Source organism: Mus caroli, unplaced genomic scaffold, assembly GCF_978045245.1.
Source record: "Mus caroli unplaced genomic scaffold, Mus_caroli_1 scaffold_9, whole genome shotgun sequence".
In the NCBI taxonomy this organism is placed as follows: Eukaryota; Metazoa; Chordata; class Mammalia; order Rodentia; family Muridae; genus Mus; species Mus caroli.
This window is the reverse complement of record NW_028227264.1, coordinates 12,534,928-12,552,366: the sequence shown is the minus strand read 5'-3', so window position 1 is coordinate 12,552,366 and position 17,439 is coordinate 12,534,928. Positions and strand designations below refer to the sequence as shown.

General features: G+C 36.6%; 1 long non-coding RNA gene across 1 annotated transcript in view; it reads right to left on the bottom strand.

Moving 5' to 3' along the window:
* Positions 1-266: 266 nt before the first annotated feature.
* LOC115032121 (uncharacterized) overlaps positions 267-17,439 on the bottom strand; it is a 77,173-nt gene continuing 60,000 nt past the window's right edge. Inside the window, exon 4 of the long non-coding RNA XR_015048510.1 lies at positions 267-349. This is a non-coding gene — a long non-coding RNA (uncharacterized LOC115032121). The remainder of the gene's footprint in view (positions 350-17,439) is intronic.

Below are 17,439 nucleotides of genomic sequence, written 5' to 3'. Positions count from 1 at the left end.
TGAAAACATATGTTCTAGTGAGAAAAAACTTAAAGTCAGTATTCTTTTGATAAATGTACATTGTCAAAATTCGGTTTGTTATTATTCAAAAATATAGGACTTTTAGAATCTCCAAGTAGAATTTAGATATTTTTAGTGCCAAATTTTTACATGATATGGTATATCTATGAACCAAATATTTTTCTTTGCTTACTTGAAAATCTGGGCCATGGTAAGAAGTATATTATATTACTGTGTGTACTTTAGATTTAATTATAGAGGACTCACCAAATTTAAGGAGCAAATCACTGAACAAATTCACATTTTGAATGTTCTCTCTTCTGAAGATGCATGAAAATACAAATACAATCTGTTGAAAAAAAGTATCACACTTTAGCTTTTAATTTTTTAAAATTAATTTAGGCTTAAAGAGAAATGCAATAATGATACAACGAATCCTCTCTGAACCTGAAAACAGCACATCTAATAGAAATGTATTTTAAATGCATTAAAGACACGTAAACTAAAGGTAATATTTGTTTGTCTTTGGGTTTTTCTATATAAGGACATCATCAGTGAATAACTGACTTTTTTTATTAATCATTTTATTTGTTTCTATTTCAATTGTTATCCACTTTCATGGTTGTCCCTCCACAAACCCCCACCCAACCCTCCTCCCCTTTGCCTCTAAGAGGGTACTCACCAACCTACCCACTCCTTTCTCATCCTGCTAGCATCCTCCTTCTCTGGGGCATCAAGCTTCTACAGGAGCAAGTGCCTCACCTCCCACTAATGCCAGATAAGGCATATCTCTTCTATATATGTAACTAGAGCCATGGACCCTTCCATGTATACTCTTTTGTTGGTGGTTTAATCCCCAAGAGCTCTGAGAGGTCCGGTTAATTGATACTGTTGTTCTTTCTATGGGGTTGTAATCCCCTTCAGCTCCTTCAGTCCTTCCCTTAACACTTCCATTGGGGTCTCCAGACTCAGTCCAATGGTTGCCAATGGTATCTATCTATCTTAGTCAGGTGTTGGCAGAGCCTTTCAGAGAACAGCTATACCAGGCTCCTGTCTATAAGCGAATCTTGTCATCGAAAAGAGTGTCAGTGATTGGTGTCTACAGATGGAATGGTGGGGCAGTCTCTGGATTGCCTTTCTTTCCTTCAGACATGGGCACTTCTGGGTTAGAAATATTTAGATGGATGGGTTGCCCCACCCCTCCACTGTGGGCCATGTCTGTCTACTGGAGGTGGTCTCTTCAGGTTCTATCTCCTGGGTATTTCAGCTAATGTCATCCAATCTCATCCTGAAAGCCTCTTGCATCCCTGTAGTCTGGGACTTTCTAATGGTTCCACAAGTTCACCACCTCCAATTGCTGCATATTTCTATTCATTCTCCTTGCCCTCGGGACATCTTTCCTGTCTCTCCCCCTCTTCTTCTATCCCTTTCTCACCCAGGATCCTCCCTCCCTCTGCTCCCATGACTATTTTGTAAACCCTTCTAACTGAGTTTGAAGCATCCATACTGTGGCCTTCCTTCTTGTTAAGCTTCATATGGTCTTTAAGTTGTATTGTGGATATTCTGAAAATTTGGACTAATAGCCACTTATAAGCGAGTACATACCATGCATGTCCTTTTGAGTCTGGGTTACCTCACTCAGGATAATATTTTCTAGTTCCATCCATTTGACTACAAAGTTCATAAAGTCTTCATATTTAATAGCTGGGTAGTATTAAATTGTGTACATGTACCACATTTTCTGTATCCATTCTTAGGTAAGGGACATCTGGATTGTTTCTAGCTTCTGGCTTAAGAATAAGTCTGCTATGACCATAGTATGTTGGAACATTATTTGGATATATGCCCAGGAGTGGTATATCAGAGTTTTCAGGTAGAGCTATTTCCAATTTTCTGAGGAATCACCAGGTTGATTTCCAAACTAGTTGTACCAGCACGCAATCTCATCAGCAATGAAGAAGTATTCCTCTTTCTCTACATCCTCACCAGCATCTCCTATCACCTGAGTTTTGATTTTAGCCACTCTGATTGATGTAAGGTGGAATCTCATGGTCCTTTTGATGTGCATTTCCCTGATGGCTAAGGATGTTAAACATTTCTCTAGGTTCTTCTAACTATTCAAGATCCCTGGGGTGCAAATGCTTTGTTTAGCTCTGTACCCAATTTTCAAATTGGGCTATTTGGTTTTCTGGAGTGTACCTTCTTCAGTTCTTTGTATATTTTGGATATTAGCCCTCTATCACATGTAAGATTGGTAAAGATTTTTCCCAGTTTATAAACAGTGTCCTTTGCCTTACCTGTCTGTCTCTGTACCAATACCATACAGTTACTATCACTATTGCTCAGTAGTACAGCTTGAAGTCAATGATGGTGATTCACCCAGAAGTGCTTTTATTGTTGAGAATTTTCTTCACTCTCCTGTTTTTTATGTTGTTGTTGTTGCTGTTCTTGTTGTTTTGTTTTTTGTTTTGTTATTCCAGATGAAAAGTCTATCTCTGAAGAGTTGAGTTGGAATTTTTTATGGGGATTGCATTGCATCTGTAGATTGCTTTTGGTAAGATCGCCATTTTTACAATGTTAATCCTGCTGATCCATTAGCTTAGGAGATCTTTCCATCTTCTGAGGTCTTCTTTGATTTCTGTTTTCAGAGACTTGAAGTTCTTGTTATACAGAACTTTCACTTGCTTGTTTAGAGTTACATCAAGTTATTGTATATAATTTGTTACTATTGTGAAGGGTGTTGTTGCTTCAATTTCTTTTTCAGCCTATTTATGCTTTGTGAAAAGAAAGGCTACTGATTTATTTGAGTTAATTTTATATCCCACCACTTTGCTGAAGTTGTTTATTAGCTGTATGAATTCACTGGTAGAATTTTTGGGGTTGGAAATGTATATTATCATATCATCTTCAAAGCAGTATCTTGACTTCTTTTTTAATTTGTAGCCCTCTGACCTCCTCTTGTTGTGTAATTGCTCTAGATAGAAATTCAAGTACTATATTGAATAGATAGGGAAAGAGTAGGCAGCCTGTCTTTTCCCTGATTTTACTGAAATTGCTTCAAATTTCTCTCCATTTAATTTGATGTTCACTGTTGGTTTGCTGTATATTGCTTCTATATCTGATAGAAGGTATGTGCCATGAATTCTTGATCTTCTCAAGACTTTTAAGATGAGGGGATATTGATTTTGTTTAAGGCTTTTTCAGCACTAATGAGATGATCCTGTGATTTTTTTCCTTTGAGTTTGTTTATATAGTAGATTACATTGAAGGATTTCTGTATATTGAATCATCCCCGCATCCCAGGGATGAAGCCTACTTATTCATGGTGAATGATAATTTTGATGTACTCTTGAATTTGTTTTATGAAAATTTTATTTAATATTTTTGCATCAATATTCATAAGCAGCATTGGTCTGAAGTTCTCTTTGTTGTTGTGTCTTTGTATCAGTGTAAATGCTGCTTCATAGAATGAATTATATAATATTGATTGTTTCTATTTTGTGGGATAGTTTCAGACATATTGGTATTAGGTCTTCTTTGAATGTCTGATAGAATTCTGCACTAAAACCATCCGGTCCTGGGCTTTTGTGGTTTGGAGATTTTAATGACCGCTTCTACTTCATTATGGGATATGGAACTGCTTAGTTTGTCTGGTCCTGATATAATGTTGGTATCTGGTATCTGTCTAGAAAATCATCCATTTCATCCAGATTTTCCAGTTTTGTTAAGTAGTAGGATCTGGGGTTTTTTTGTTTGTTTGTTTTTGTTTTGTTTTGTTTTGTTTTTCTGAGTTTCTGTTATTATGTCTCCCTTTTCATTTCTGATTTTGTTAATGTGTTACCATCTCTGTGCCCTTTAGTTAGTTTGGCTAAGAGTTTATCTTCTTTATGTTCTGAAAGAGCCAGCTGTTATTTTTGTGGATTCTTTGTATAGTGCCCTTTGTTTCTAATTGGTTGATTTCAGCACTGAGATTATTTCCTGTCATCTACTCCTCTTGCATGTGTATGTTTCTTCTTGTTCTGGAAATTTCAGATGTGCTGGTTAAGTTGCTTGTGTAGGATCTCACCAATTTCTTTATGAAGCTACTCAGTCTATGAATTTTCCTCTTAGCACTGCTTTCATTGTGTTCCTTAAGTTTGGATATGTTGTGTCTTCATTTTCCTTAAATACTAAAAAGTCTTCAATTTCTTTCTCTGTCTCTTCCCTCATCAAGTTATCATTAAGTAGAGAATTATACAATATGTGGACATTCTGTTGTTTTGTTATTAAAGACAAACCTGCATCTGTGGTGATCTGATAGAATGTATGAGATATTTCAATCTTCTTGTATCTTTCAAGGCTTGTTTATTTTGTCTGATTATTTAGTTTATTTTTGAGAAGCTACCATGAGATGGTAGATTTTTTTTTGTTTCATGGTGAAATGTTCTGTAAATCTCTCTCTCTCTTTGTTTTCCTTATATTTGTTCTTATATATTTCCTTTATTTATTCTTTTTATTAGATATTTTTTAAATTTACATTTCAAATGTTATCCCCTTTCCTAGTTTCCCCTCTGAAAATCCCCTATCCTCTTCCCCCCTCCCTGCACCCCAACCCACCAACTCTCGCTTTCTAGCCCAGGCATTCCACTATACTGGGGCATATAACATTCACAGGACCAAGGGCCTCTCCTCCCATTGATGACTAACTAGACCATCCTCTGATACATATGCAGCTAGAGCCATGAGTCCCACCATGTATTTTCTTTGATTGGTGGTTTAGTCCCAGGGAGCTATGGGCTTACTGGTTAGTTTATATTTTTTTCCTCCTAGGGGACTGCAAACCCTTTCACCATTCTCTAGCTCCTTCATTGGGCACCCTGTGCTCAGTCCCATGGATGGCTGTGAGCATCCATTTCTGTATTTATCAGACACTGGCAGAGTCTCTCAGGAGAAAGCTATATCAGGCTTCTGTAAGCAAGCTTTTGTTGGCATCTACAATAGTGTCTAGGTTTGGTGGTTGTTTATGGGATGGATCCCCAGGTGGGGCAGTTTCTGGATGGTCATTCCTTCAGACTCTGCTCCAAACTATGTCTCTATAACTCCTTCCATGGGTATTTTGTTCCCCCTTCTTAGAAGGATCGAAGTATTCACACATTGGTCTTTCTTCTTCTTGAGTTTCATGTGTTTTACAAATTGTATCTTGGGTAATCTGAACTTCTGGTCTAATATCCAATCAGTGAGTGCATATCATGTGTGTTCATTTGTGATTGGGTTACCACACTGAGGATGGTATCCTCCAGATCCATCTATTTGTCTAAGAATTTCATGAATTCATTGTTTTTAATAACTGCTAGTACTTTATTGTGTAAATGTACCACATTTTCTGTATCCATTCCTCTGTTGAGGGACTTCTGGGTTCTTTCCAGCTTCTGGCTATTATAAATAAGGCTGCTCTGAACATAGTGGAGCATGTGTCCTTATTCCATGTTGGAGCATCTTCTAGGTATATGCCCAAGAGTGGTATAGCTGGGTCCTCAGGTAGTATTATGTATAATTTTCTGAGGAACTGCCAAACTGATTTCTAGAGTTGTTGTACCAGCTTTCAATCCCACCAGCAATGGAGGAGTGTTCCTCTTTGTCTACATCCTCACCAGCATTTGCTGTCACATGAGTTTTTTATCTTAGCCATTCTGACTGGTATGAGGTGGAATCTCCGTGTTATTTTGATTTGCATTTCCCTGATGACTAAGGATGTTGAAAATCTCTTTAGGTCCTTCTTGGCCATTCGATATTCTTAAGTTGAAAATTATTTGTTTAGCTCTGTACCCCATTTTTAATAGGGTTATTTGGTTCTCTGGAGTCTAACTTCTTGAGTACTTTGTATATATTGAATATTAGCCCTGTATTGGATGTAGTATTGGTATATATCTTTCCCCAATCTCTTGGTTGCCATTTTGTCCTATTGACAGTGTCCTTTGCTTACAGAAGTTTTGCTATTTTATGAGGAGCTGGTTCTTTGAGAAAATCAACAAGATAGATAAACCCTTAGGCAGACTAACCAGAGGGCACAGAGCCAGTATCCAAATCAACAAAATCAGAAATGAAAAGGGAAATAATAACAGAAACCAAGGAAATTTTAAAAAAATCATCAGATCCTACTACAAAAGCCTATACTCAACAAAACTGGAAAGTCTGGATAAGATGGATAATTTTCTAGACAGATACCAGGTGCCAAATTTAAATTAGGATCATATAAGTGATCTAAACAGTGTCATAACCTATAAAAAATAGAAGCAGTCATTAATAGTCTCTCAGCCAAAAAAATAAATAAAATAAAATAAAAAAGCCCAGGACTAAATGGGTTTCTGGCAGAGTTCTATCAGACCTTCAAAGATCTAGTACCAATACCCTTCTAACTATTCCACAAAATAGAAACAGAAGGAACACTACCCAATTCATTCTACGAAGCCACAATTACCTAAGCCACACAAAGACCCAACAAAGAAAGAGAACTACAGATCAATTTCCCCTATGAATATCATTGCAAAAATACTCAATAAAATCCTTGCAAACTGAATTCAAGAACACATCAAAGCAATCATCCATCATGATCAAGTAGGCTTCATCCCAGGGATGCATTGGTGGTTCAATATATGGAAATCCATCAACATAGTCCACTATATAAGCAAACTCAAAGATAAAAGTCCATTTCTGCATTCCCTAGAAAGACAACCTATAATAACCACCTCCAGCCCCAAAGCCCAGGGAACATGAGTGATGCTTCTTTATAACTTCTTCAAGATGAATGTGGACGTTGAGATATTTTGAATTGGGGGAAATGTAGGGAAAATCGCAGTTGGTTGGCCTTAGAAGGCCACACTAACAATTGTATTAGTCTCTGATTTCTGTGTCCAGACTGGATCTGGCTGAAAGTCTAAGTCATCAGGAGTTCAAGCAAGTTAGTTCAGCATGTCTGAAGAGGAGACTCACCAAGGCTGTATATTCTGTAATATACAAATCTCATAGCAAAGTTTTAGTATCATCAAGATAACTGTTTTGTTTGATTCTCTGGAATCTAGTTCTTCAGGGTGTCTCCCTCTATCAAATCTGAACCACATTATTCTGGAAGGTGTATAAGTCCTAATCACCTTTTCTATAAATGCAAAGACAAAACATTTCTCCCAAATCAGCATATCCTTGAGTCAGTGGCCAGAAAAACCTTTATTTTGACCTCTCTCCCAGAGGAATAATATAACCACAAAGCTCAACATCACAATCATTTTGAAAGTTCCAAAATACCCAAAACTCCAAAACAAGTGAAATAAACTAAATTATAGTATGTGCCTATTCTTAGGCCTTTTCTAAATTGCCATGCAGGATAGTAACCCAGAATTCCCATGGAGCTCACGTTAGACAGAATTTGAATATCGTGTGAGGAGTATTAGAGCAATATATCTTTATATCACATTAACACAATTGATTCATACTTCTATCTATGCCTACTTATAAGCAGGCATCTAGACAAAGCAGGGTTTAAACTCAGAATTCCAATGGAGCCCAAGTTAAGCAGAATTTAGTATCCTGTAAGAATTATTAGAGCAGTATATCTCTATACCATCCTTAAAGCAATTAATTCAAACTTTTACTAATATCTGCCTATAGGAAGCAGGTAGTTTTTACTTGTTAAGGTCTCTGCCTAGAGCAGCCAACTTGATATACCATGTATGTTTTCAGCTCTCTGCCTGGAGTCACAGATATTTATTTTATTAATGCCTATTCACTGACCTCTCTACTTGAATTCAGTGACTATCTGAACTGCAGGCGAAATTCTGCATGTGATTCAGACAAAATCTCTATATAAATCTATCCTAAAACCAAATAATCCCAGTTTTATAAATTCACAGTTCAATCAATCTCTGACACAAGAAGCAGGCAATTTCCATTCTACAGCTCTCTGACTCAGAGCAGCCTTCATTTCCCACAACATGGGACCGCGGAGCCTGCTTTCTATGTTTCAATTCCCGCGCTTGAGTCCACATGACTCATCTCAGTGCTACCCAGATAATCAAGAAAGAAAGAAAGAAAGAAAGAAAGAAAGAAAGAAAGAAAGAAAGAAAGAAAGAAAGAAAGAAAGAAAGAAAGAGGAGGAGAAGGAGGAGGAAGAGGAGGAGGAGGAAAAGAAAAAGAAAGAAATAGAAAAAGAAAAAGAAAAAGAAAAGGAAAAAGAAAAAGAAAAAGAAAAGAAAAAGAAAAAGAAAAAGAAAAGAAAAAGAAAAGAAAAAGAAAAAGAAAAAGAAAAAGAAAAAGAAAAAGAAAAAGAAAAAGAAAAAGAAAAAGAAAAAGAAAAAGAAAAAGAAAAAGAAAAAGAAAAAGAAAAAGCAAAGAATGACCACGTAATTGGGCACAAAACAGGACTCAACAGATACAAAAATATTGAAATTGTCCCATGCATCCTATCAGATCACCATGGACTAAGGCTGATCTTCAATAACAAAATAAATAATAGAAAGCCAACATTCACGTGGAAACTGAACAACACTCTTCTCAATGATACCTTGGTCAAGGAAGGAATAAAGAAAGAAATCAAGGACTTTTTAGAGTTCAATGAAAATGAAGCCACAACATACCCAAACTTATGGGACGCAATGAAAGCATTTCTAAGAGGAAAACTCATAGCTCTGAGTGCCTCCAAAAAGAAACTAGAAAGAGCACACATTAGCAGCTTGACAACACACCTAAAAGCACTAGAACAAAAGGAAGCAAATTCACCCAAGAGGAGTAGAAAGCAGGAAATAATCAAATTCAGGGGCGAAATCAATCAAGTGGAAACAAAAAGAACTATTCAAAGAAACAACCAATCAAGGAGCTGGTTCTTTGAGAAAATCAACAAGATAGATAAACCCTTAGCCAGACTCACTAGAGGGCACAGGGAAAGCATTCTAATTAACAAAATCAGAAATGAAAAAGGAGACATAACAACAGATCCTGAAGACATCCAAAACACCATCAGATCCTTCTACCAAAGGCTATACTCAACAAAACTGGAGAACCTGGATGAAATGGACAAGTTTCTAGACAGATACCAGGTACCAAAGTTGAACCAAGATCAGGTTAATGATCTAAACAGCCCTATATCCCCCAAAGAAATAGAAGCAGTCATTAATAGTCTCCCAACCAAAAAAAGCACAGGACCAGATGGGTTTAGTGCAGAGTTCTATCAGACCTTCAAAGAAGATCTAATCCCAGTTCTTCACAAACTATTCCACAAAATAGAAACAGAAGGTACTCTACCCAACTCATTCTATGAAGCCACAATTACTCTGATACCTAAACCACAAAAAGACCCAACAAAGATAGAAAACTTCAGACCAATATCCCTTATGAATATTGATGCAAAAATAATAAAGTTCTTGCTAACCGAATCCAAGAACACATTAAAACAATCATCCATCCTGACCAAGTAGGTTTCATCCTAGGGATGCAGGGATGCAGGGATGGTTCAATATACGGAAAGTCATCAACGTAATCCAGTATATAAACAAACTCAAAGACAAAAATCACATGATCATCTCGTTAGATGCAGAAAAAGCATTTGACAAAATCCAACACCCATTCATGATAAAAGTCTTGGAAAGATCAGGAATTCAAGGACCATACCTAAACATGATAAAAGCAATCTACAGCAAACCAGTAGCCAACATCAAAGTAAATGGTGAGAAGCTTGAAGCAATCCCTCTAAAATCAGGGACTAGACAAGGCTGTCCACTTTCTCCATACCTATTCAACATAGTACTTGAAGTCCTAGCCAGAGCAATTCGACAACAAAAGGAGATCAAAGGGATACAAATTGGAAAAGATGAAGTCAAAATATCACTTTTTGCAGATGATATGATAGTATATATAAGTGACCCTAAAAATTCTACCAGAGAACTCCTAAACCTGATAAACAGCTTCGGTGAAGTAGCTGGATATAAAATTAACTCAAACAAATCAATGGCCTTTCTCTACACAAAGAATAAACAGGCTGAGAAAGAAATTAGGGAAACAACACCCTTCTCAATAGTCACAAATAATATAAAATATCTTGGCGTGACTCTAACTAAGGAAGTGAAAGATCTGTATAATAAGAACTTCAAGTCTCTGAAGAAAGAAATTCTAGAAGATCTCAGAAGATGGAAAGATCTTCCATGCTCATGGATTGGCAGGATCAACATTTTAAAAATGGCTATCTTGCCAAAAGCAATCTACAGATTCAATGCAATCCCCATCAAAATTCCAACTCAATTCTTCAACAAATTAGAAAGTGCAATCTGCAAATTCATCTGGAATAACAAAAAACCTAGGATAGCAAAAACTCTTCTCAAGGATAAAAGAACCTCTGGTGGAATCACCATGCCAGACCTAAAGCTTTACTACAGAGCAATTGTGATAAAAACTGCGTGGTACTGGTATAGTGACAGACAAATAGACCAATGGAATAGAATTGAAGACCCAGAAATGAACCCACACACCTACGGTCACTTGATCTTCGACAAGGGAGCTAAAACCATCCAGTGGAAGAAAGACAGCTTTTTCAACAAATGGTGCTGGCACAACTGGTTGTTATCATGTAGAAGAATGCGAATCGATCCATTCCTATCTCCTTGTACTAAGGTCAAGTCTAAGTGGATCAAGGAACTTCACATAAAACCAGAGACACTGAAACTTATAGAGGAGAAAGTGGGCAAAAGCCTTGAAGATATGGGCACAGGGGAAAAATTCTTGAATAGAACAGCAATGGCTTGTGCTGTAAGATCGAGAATTGACAAGTGGGACCTCATGAAACTGCAAAGCTTCTGCAAGGCAAAAGACACCATCAATAAGACAAAAAAACCACCAACAGATTGGGAAAGGATCTTTACCTATCCTAAATCAGATAAGGGTCTAATATCCAATATATATAAGGAACTCAAGAAGGTGGACTCCAGAAAGTCAAATAACCCCATTAAAAAATGGGGCTCAGAATTGAACAAAGAATTCTCACCTGAAGAATACAAAATGGCAGAGAAGCACCTGAAAAAATGTTCAACATCCTTAATCATCAGGGAAATGCAAATCAAAACAACCCTGAGATTCCACCTCACAGCAGTCAGAATGGCTAAGATCAAAAATTCAGGTGACAGCAGATGCTGGAGAGGATGTGGAGAAAGAGGAACACTCCTCCATTGTTGGTGGGATTGCAAGCTTGTACAACCACTCTGGAAATCAGTCTGGCGGTTCCTCAGAAAATTGGACATAGTACTACCGGAGGATCCAGCAATACCTCTTCTGGGCATATATCCAGAAGATGTCCCAACCGGTAAGAAGGAGACATGCTCCACTATGTTCATAGCAGCCCTATTTATAATAGCCAGAAGCTGGAAAGAACCCAGATGTCCCTCAACAGAGGAATGGATACAGAAATTATGGTACATTTACACAATGGAGTACTACTCAGCTATTAAAAAGAATGAATTTATGAAATTCCTAGCCAAATGGATGGACCTGGAGGGCATCATCTTGAGTGAGGTAACACAATCACAAAGGAACTCACACAATATGTATTCACTGATAAGTGGATATTAGCCCAAAACTTAGGATACCCAAGATATAAGATACCATTTGCTAAACACATGAAACTCAAGAAGAATGAAGACCAAAATGTGGACACTGTGCCCCTTCTTAGAATTGGGAACAAAACACCCATGGAAGGAGTTACAGAGACAAAGTTTGGAGCTGTGATGAAAGGATGGACCATCTAGAGACTGCCGTATCCATGGATCCATCCCATAATCAGCTTCTAAACGCTGACACCATTGCATACACTAGCAAGATTTTGCTGAAAGGACCCAAAGATAGCTGTCTCTTGTGAGACTATGCAGGGGCCTAGCAAACACAGGAGTGGATGCTCACAGTCAGCTATTGGATGTATCACAGGGCTCCCAATGGAGAAGCTAGAGAAAGTACCCAAGGAGCTAAAGGGATCTGCAACCCTATAGTTGGAACAACATGATGAACTAACCAGTACCCCAGAGCTCTTGTCACTAGCTGCATATGTATCGAAAGATGGCCTAGTCGGCCATCACTGGAAAGAGAGGCCCATTGGACTTGCAAACTTTATATGCCCCAATATAGGGGAATGCCAGGGCCAAAAGAATGGGAATGGGAGGGTAGGGAAGTAGGGGGCGGTATGGGGGACTTTTGGGATAGCATTGGAAATGTAATTGAGGAAAATATGTAATAAAAAAAAAAGAAAAAAAAAAGAAAAAGCAAAGAAAAAGAAAAAGAAAAAGAAAAAGAAAAGACAAAGAAAAAGAAAAAGAAAAGAAAAAGAAAAGAAAAAGAAAAAGAAAAGAAAAAGAAAAAGAAAAGAAAAAGAAAAAGAAAAAGAAAAAGAAAAAGAATAAGAACAAGAAAAAGAAAAGAAAAAGAAAAGAAAAAGAAAAAGAAAAAGAAAAAGAAAAGAAAAGAAATAAAAGTCTATACCTCAGGCTAATAACCTTATTCTTGTGGATTCTTGCCCAACACATTGGTTTGCCTCCTGTTGCAGGAAATTTTAGAAAGAACCCAGCACATTCCCGTGCTGGAGCCCACAACTTTCAGCCACTGGTGTTCTGGCCGGCCATGCACTGGCAGGCAAAGAGCAACCTGTTTTTATCTTAAGGAGGCCCTGACTCAACTGCACAATCTCTCCACCCAGCTCGCTAAGTTTCCACTCATGGGGTGCTGCCATGACAGTCCTGTGCTTCAAATCCTCCACAGCCTTTGTGTGCACAGCAGGCAAACTCAAGCTTTGCTGCAGTACTTTTCTGTCTTGAACCCAAACGAGCTGCTGATGTGGATCCACGAGGGATGACCGCCACCAGTGGAATCAGATTTTAATAAGGCTTACAAGACTAGGTTTTAGTTGTTGCGCCCAGAGACTGAGTTACCATTGTTTCTGAACGAAGTTTGTGTTGCGTTTTCCTTCATGCCTAGGTTCAGGTTCAAGAAAGAAAGGTACAGCAGCAAAGTGTGAGTTTGCCTGATGTGCACCACAAATGCTGTGGACGATTTGAAGCACAGGGTGGTAGTGACCCATGAGTGGAAATTTAGCAATCTGGGTGGAGAGATTGCTGATTTCTGAGTTAGAGCCTCCTTGAGATAAAAACAGGTTTGCTATTGCCCACTACTACATGGCTGGTCAGACCACCAGGGGCTGAGAGTTACCAGCTCAAGCATGGGAACATGCCAGTTCATCTTTTTAATATTTCCAGCAATTTTAATTTAATTTAATTTAATTTTTCCCATGACTGTGGATATGGCTACAGAAGAATCATGTTGAAAGAGATTAAAAGGCAAAAATGCGAGAGAAAGGGCTATTGTTCTTTTAAAATAACAATCCACTTTTAAAAGTAATAACTAATAACTCAATATCTAATACCAGTGTCTAATACTCCATATCTAATATCAATCTATTTCAAGGGTAATGGTCACAATGACTTAATGATATTCTACTGGGTCTATCCTATCAAATTTCCACCATCCTTAATTATGTCACATTGGAAAACATGTAAAGACAAATTTGTAACACATGAATATTTTGGGATCATACAAAAACCACATAAACTTAAATATATACTAAGGAACCTTCGTTTATCCTACAGATCCAATGAAAAATAAAGTTTCTATAGATAATTACATAGTGTCTGTCTCTCTTTGTATCTCTGTCTCTGTGTCTCTGTCTTTGTCTCTCTCTCTCTATGTGTGTGTGTGTGTGTTTTGAGAATAATTTGCCAACCTTCTAAGAACTGGTAATTAATTTAGCTTTATGGTAGATTAGAAATATGAGCTTTTTGCATTTTCTTTATGTTTGTAAATTTTCATTAAAATAATTGTTTTAAAATTAAGAGATTTTTAAGTATGAAAAAATTAAAAACTCATTTCTAGGCTAGCTTAAGTAGAAGCTGTGATTATTTTTTATTTCATTCTACACATTGGTTCCCTCATTTCATTATGGCTTTTTTCACAGGCTATAACAGAGAACTCAGCTTTATTGTCAGCATAGTTTCATTTGAAAAATCCACCTACTTTCTATTTAATTTTTATTTTGTAATTTGCATCATTGAATTGAATAAGAGTACAGTATTTTAGTTTCCTTCCTTGTATTATGTAATTTTTTTTACTTTTCTTTTTAGTCTCTGAGAACCTCTGTGTGAGTCTCCAATGTTAAATATTGACCTTGATTTTTTAAGGTGTATTATTTATTCTTACTCATTTTGTCTTAATTGTCTAGGGATTTAGGAAAGACATGTAGGACTCAGATATTTCTTTGTTGTTTCTTGCCTCTCACTTACATCTGGATTTCTCAAACTTTGGGAACTTCCTGTGTTGACACAAGCTGGTTATTTTATAATTTCTCCATAGGAAAGTAAAAAGTACATACAGATCTTCAATCTTCTAGAATTTTTAAAATATTTTGACTATGTTCAATGCTTTCCATTTTGATCTTACATTTATCTATACGATCTTTCAAGTGACCTGTTTTTCTGTTGTAGATTTGAACACACTAACCACAAGAAATTAAAATACATTCTTGATAGGTTCAAAACGTATTTGATTCCTAAGTATAGTCTTGATAATTCATTATTTCTTGTCCCTCACCTCTCTCTTTTTCTCTCTCGTCCCTCTCTCTCTCCATTTGTGTGTGTGTGTGTGTGTGTGTGTGTAAATGTGTGAATGAATGCACATTTATATGTATATGTCTCATTTTCTTTTTCTAAAAATGAAGTTAAATTCTTCTAACTGCCTGATTGACTATGCTGAACCCAAAATATACTCATTATTTAAAATTAAGGAAATTGAAAGTTTAAATGGGAAATGAGATTTATTAAGGGCAAAGATTTATAAATTCTACTATGAGATATTTCTCACTAAACAAGTTTGTCTTATTTTCCTTTTGCTTTTTATGATAATGGAAAGTTTTAGAAGGTCAAAAATTTGAATTCTAGATCAAATCACTTAATATATTGTTATATTAAATTTGAATTTTTAGTGAGATGGCTGAGGCAGAGTACCCTTATTAAATATTAGTAAATCTGATCTGCTCTATCTCCTTTTTTTTTCAATTTTTTATTAGATATTTTCTTCATTTACATTTCCAATGCTATCCCAAAAGTCCCCCACTCCCTCCCCCACCCACTACCCCACCCACCCACTCCCACTTCTTGACCCTGGCGTTCCCCTGTACTGAGGCATATAAAGTTTGCAAGACCAAGGGGCCTCTCTTCCCAATGATGGACAACTAGGCCATCTTCTGTTACATACGCAGCTAGAGACACAAGCTCTAGGGGTACTGGTTAGTTCATATTGTTGTTCCACCTATAGGGTTGCAGACCCCTTCAACTTCTTGGGTAATTTCTCTAGCTCCTCCACTGGGGGCCCGTGTTCCATCCTATAGATGATTGTGAGCATCCACTTCTGTGTTTGCCAGGCCCCGGCATAGCCTCACAAGAGACAGCTATATCAGGGTCCTTTCAGCAAAATCTTGATGGCATATGCAATAGTGTCTGCGTTTGGTGGCTGATTATGGGATGAATTCCGGGTGGGGCAGTCTCTGGATCCTTTCTTCTCAGCTCCAAAATTTTTCTCTGTAACTCCTTCCCTGGGTATTCTGTTCCCTATTCTAAGAAGGAATGAAGTATCCATGCGTTGGTCTTCCTTCTTGATTTTCTTGTGCTTTGGAAATTGTATCTTGGATATTGTAGGTTTCTGGGCTAATATCCACTTATCAGTGAGTGCATATCAAGTGAGTTCTTTTGTGATTGAATTACCTCACTCAGGATGATGGCCTCCAGATACATCCATTTCCCCAGGAATTTCATAAATTCATTGTTTTTAATGAGTACTACTGTTTTTAATGAGTTTTTAATGTTTTAAAGGAGTACTACTTTTAAGTACTTTTAAGTAATGCTCCATTGTGTAAATGTACCACATTTCCTGTATCCATTCCTCTGTTGAGGGACATCTGGGCATGGTGGCACACACCTTTAATCCCAGAACTTTGGAGGCAGAGGCAGGCAGATTTCTGAGTTCAAGGGTGAGTTCCAGGACAGTCGACAGTCAGGGCTATACAGAGAAACCCTGTCAAAAAAAAAAAAAAAAAAAAACAAAAACAAAAAACAAAAAAAAAAAAAAAAAAAAAAAAAACGAAGAAGATCAACCCACTTTTTCTCCTTGGAGTGAAAGAATACAGATATTTTAATGAGTCCATTATATAATTTTATGAGAAATTTTTCTAATGTGTTTAAGAGCTTTTATACCAGAGGATTGTTTCAGGATCTATTATAGATCATCATATATTTAGATTTTATATTTAATGTCTTAATTCATGAAAATATTTAAAAAAAAACCCAAAACATTTGTTCTTTCAGTGTTTGAATTGTCTTTTCAGCAATTGAATATTGTAGAGTTGTTACCAGTCCTCAGTCTACATGTAGAAGATATCATTTAATCAACATCTCTTTAGTTGATTAAACAGAGTAGGCTTCTATTACATGAATAAGTCTGATTTCCCTCAAGTTGTTTGTGGATTGCTTTATGAATTTTACAATCTAAAGACATGCATTTTTGCTTTCAATGAGCTCCATTCATTAGAACACAATAAATTCAACCTGCGAAATGAAGTTGGGCAACAAGACTCTACCTAATGAAAGAAAAGAAAAAAAAATCACAATAACAGAACTATGGGAATTGATTTTTAAAAATTAAAATTAGCAATTTTCAAAACTCTTGAAGAATTAGTTCATCTACTGCAGAACCTCAGGATATCACAAGGTATTGATGTTTTTATAGCCTCTTCTACATATAGCCCATAATTTGTAAGAAAAAATAGTAACACATATGAAAACAAAAAATGCTGTTAAATCCCTTATTTTAAATAATGGAATTATCTACAAAAATGATACATCTGACATATTGTACCAATATATAGTAATGCTTGGTATAAGTTAACTTTAAAGTAGAGAATGCCAAATACCTACTAGAATCTGGTTCTGAGAATAATCATGGTGAAGTTAAATCAAGATGGTTCAAAAAATTACTAGGTGCCTACAGTGTCTTCTTTGACATATTTATCAAGAGTTGGAAGAGTACTAAACACAGTAGAAATCTAGTGCCTAGGGGTAGATACCATTTCTCTAGTTAAAATATAAACAAACACCATGTGAGGGTGTTAAAAATATGGAGTAGAAAATTCTCAGTGCAGTAGATCTGTATTTATCTACTTTCAACTCAGCATCAAATTCCCTGTATCAGGCAGTTTTAGCTTTAGTGTTTATATCTGGAACCTATTTTATACTCCCTGATTAATAATCCCCTACAAATTATAAATTATTAGTATACTGAGAAAGGAACCAAGTAATAACTGGGGGAAAAAAGCACTATAAAACATTTTGGTGGGAT